Here is a 3,963-nt window from a genome sequence, read left to right on the forward strand (position 1 = left end):
TTGGGGGTTGTCCTTCAATTTTTAACTAAGATAAGCAGTGAATGAGGGGTGGACTGCACGGTTTGGCCTCTGCTTCCCAAAAGACTGTCTGTACTGCTCCGTGGCTTGAGGAAGTAGTTCTCCTCCACAGAGCTCCACCTATCATTTTGAAAAACTCTTATCTAGTTTCATGTATGCTGAACACAGCTTTCAGTCTGTTGCCTCAGCTCCTGCCCTGGGGAGTGACAACAGTGGAAATAGCTGTTTGATAGTGATGCAGACAGTTCTTTTTGCTAAAAATTTTAAGTCAAAAACCTTCCAATTATAATGTACCTTGCATTAAACTTCAAAGATTTGTAATGCTACAAACGTCTATTGTTTGACTTTATATTTTTTATTGTTGTTTTCATTAAAGTTCTGAGGTAGATTGCAATCATGGTTTCATGGTTTCCCTTTACCCAGAAAGCTTTTGATTAAAAGATGAGATTCCTTTATGAGGACATGATGAGCAATTAATGGAAAAGCAAGTAGTGTAAATTCTGGATTGAAGCACTTTCTAACAGCTAATGAGATTAGGGGGTGTATGTTAGGCAACAGAGGGTGTCTTCTACTTTTTATATTAAAATCAGGCCATAACTAAACTAGTTCTAAACTCAACAAAGCTTAAAGAATGACAAAGGCATTTTATGTTACCAAAAGTAAAATGAAATTTTCATTCTTCATTATATACACTATATTAAACTTGACAGTCCTTAGTGAGAAAGCTCTTTCCATGTAAAATATGCAGGAGGTAATGGATTTTGGGCAGCTGACATTTCCTATTACTCAACATATACTTCTGATCAGTTTTGTACTCCACATATATGTTGTTATGAAATGAAAGGCTAATTATAATATCAAACTTTTTTGAGGTAGAGTCTGATTATTTTATATGGCATTCACTTCTTTGTGCATCACTGTGTATTGCCATGGCATTATTTACATAATATGATCAGTTTTAAAACCGCATTTGTCAATGAGAGTTTTAAAATACTAGAGGGAGTTGCATGCCTCAGTGAACCACCATAAGGTGGGTTAACAGTACTGCAGAATCTTAACAGCAAATTAAAATCTATTTAAAATTCAGATTCCCAACGTTACTGAAGAAGGTGAGAGGACTCTTGTTTGGCAATTCTAATGTGTATTTGTTTTTATGATGCAGTTAACTGTATGTGCATTTAGACAAGGCGTTTATCAGCGCATAAATACTCAGTGGTTTGCACAGAAGAGGCCACTATGATTAAGCATTGTTTTGCTGAAAAAAACCAACACCCTGAAGCATCTCAAGTGTTAGAACATATTGCTGGTCCATCTTTATTAGTACACCACCCTGTGTTAAGCAGCTGTTTTTTTTTTTTTTTTGCATGGTCATGTATGACAGGCTTCACTGTGTATCATTATATTAGTAACTTAAGGCAAAACAAACACACACCATTAACTCAAAAATAACCACCAGTACTGTAACTTTTATTTGCTAATAAATATCTTAATAAACAGGCTTACCCCATTTGTAAGACCTGATAATGCCTCTTAGGAAATCATAGAAAAATAAAATACAATAATAATCCATAACTTGTACTTTGTACAAAAATCTTATTATGTTGCTCAGCAGGTAGCTTTGCCAAACCCCATATTCTTTCTGCAAAGAGATGGCATATGTGATGCAATTCACCTTAAAAACACCCTAATGTTGAGAGCTGAGCATTCTATTACACTATTAACTTGTAGGCATGCCAGCACATGAAAATTTACATGGAACATAGATTATCATAGGAATAGAATAACAATAAAAAAAATAAGATAACACCACTTTTCAGTAAATAATAACAACTCCACTTCTAATGTAAATTCCCCTTGGGACTGCAAATGAGTACATTAAGCTTTTGGTTTCATGGCTATTCCTACAACATTGTTATAAACTAGTGAAAAAGCAGAAAGAGAAATGCAGTGGGAACATGAATGGGAGATACATTATGTGAAGAAAAGTCATTCTGACTAGTGAGGCAGTCCCAGGGGGAAACCAACCATATCAGCCGTGAAATTTTCAGTCTCTCAGAATGAGCAGATCATGCTTGCTGTGTGCAATGCCACACAAGTTCAGACTGATGAAAATACAACTTAGAGGTACAGTACTAAGGCTGCTTTTCAGTGAGCTGAATGGAGAAGACTGAGTCACAGGTAGCTGTCATCACGGAAGTACGTCTTGGTAAGAGGAAAAGAAGCAAGGGTAAAACAAATGCTATCAAGGGGTCTTTAAAGAAAAGGCAGTTTTCAGACTACTGGTAAGGATATGAGATCTGTGCTGAGGCCACGGTTTGTTTGCAAAATAGTTTGTGAATGTTATGACCATACTGTTACTTTTGAAGCCATCTACCTTTAAAGTTTTGACATGGCTGTTTGAATATATAATCTAAAGTGTCAGTCATCAAATAATTATTCATATATACACATACATTGATATACTTTATGGCTATGCTAGAACAGCAAACTATGAAGAGCAGTCATATTTATTTGTATACAATCTAATTTCACAGAAGAGACAGATTAAAACCCCTTTTAATTCAGATACGTTCAAAACCAACACACAGAAATAGAGGCTATCCTGAGAAAACATACCAACCACGTTATCTTCCAAGAGAAAATCAAAGCTAATTTTTGGAAGGTAATCAAATATTTTTCTTGCATCTTTTCTGCAAGTGAAAGTAGTTTTTTTTTTTTTAAAACTGATGAGAAAATTACAACAATGAAGCAACGCTTTGCTAGAAAATAAACTATTGTCTTTCAGTAAACAGGGTTTCACATGATCTTTCAGATTTTTTTTTTCTTGTTGAACTGCAGATGCAATCCTGAGAAGTGCAGAGTACCTGCTATTCTTACTGATGTCAGTTGTTCCATACCAAAAAAAGAACAAGCCCTTTGAGTTAGTCTCTGGGTTTTCAGTCCCGGCATTGCTGTGCAGGATGTAACTGATAGCATTAGAGAATTCTTACATTGCCCTCAACAGAAGCAGACACAAGGCTGGAGGTAAGAGCAACATACATTGAAGTACTGACTGAATACAGCTTCTTCACCAAAGTTAATCAAGAAACAACTTTTAACACTTCTAATCTGAAATAGCCCTCTCTTTGTAGGGAAGTTGGCAGAAGAAATTGCTGCAAAAGAAAGGATATTAAAAATGCTACACTGCAAATCAAAGCTAACTGTTTCTTGGGGAGAGGCAGAAAGGGAATTATGGCCAGAAGATTTAAAGTGTTTACATGTTTATATGGTAGGAATTTTGGAGTAGGATGATTTTCTTGAGATAGGGAATTAATGAAAGAGTCTAGTAAACAGAATGACTCGTTATTTTATTTGCTACCATGACTTTCATCAGCTAGCAAATCTCAAAATTCAAATGACAGTGCTCTAAGAGTATGAAACAACTCATTCAAAGAGGAAATAATCAGCTAGAACTGTTATTATGAAGGGGAAATTATATTGCATAATAGCTTATGTTTAAGAAGAAAAGACAAATTTTTGTTGTTGTTTTTGTTTTGTTTTGTTTTTTAAAGTCCTGTTTGTCTAATGGGGATGGTGGTTTTATCCTGAATTTTAAACCAACAGTTTAGGGAATTTTTTAGAGGAAAAGGACACCCAAAACCATTTCCATTAGATACTCTGCTAGATGTGTAGGTAATTTTTAATACTTCTTCAAACTCAGTGATGCTAGTGCATTCCCGATAAAACAGCAGTGCAGCAACCACCTTTTGTACCCTGTTCAGCTATGCCACATTGAAGGTAATCATACTGTTTTGTCACATCCCTGAGGTAGTAGCAGTCTTTTATGCTCAGTGCCCTCTCTACTCCCCTGTTAAATGAGGCCGTCCATTCCATGCAAATCCTTGATCCAGAATCTGTTTCAGTTTATTGACATCTTTCTATGGATTGCACTGATTTTGGATCACT

The sequence above is a fragment of the Heliangelus exortis genome, chromosome 1, assembly GCF_036169615.1.
Source record: "Heliangelus exortis chromosome 1, bHelExo1.hap1, whole genome shotgun sequence".
Classification (NCBI taxonomy): domain Eukaryota; kingdom Metazoa; phylum Chordata; class Aves; order Apodiformes; family Trochilidae; genus Heliangelus; species Heliangelus exortis.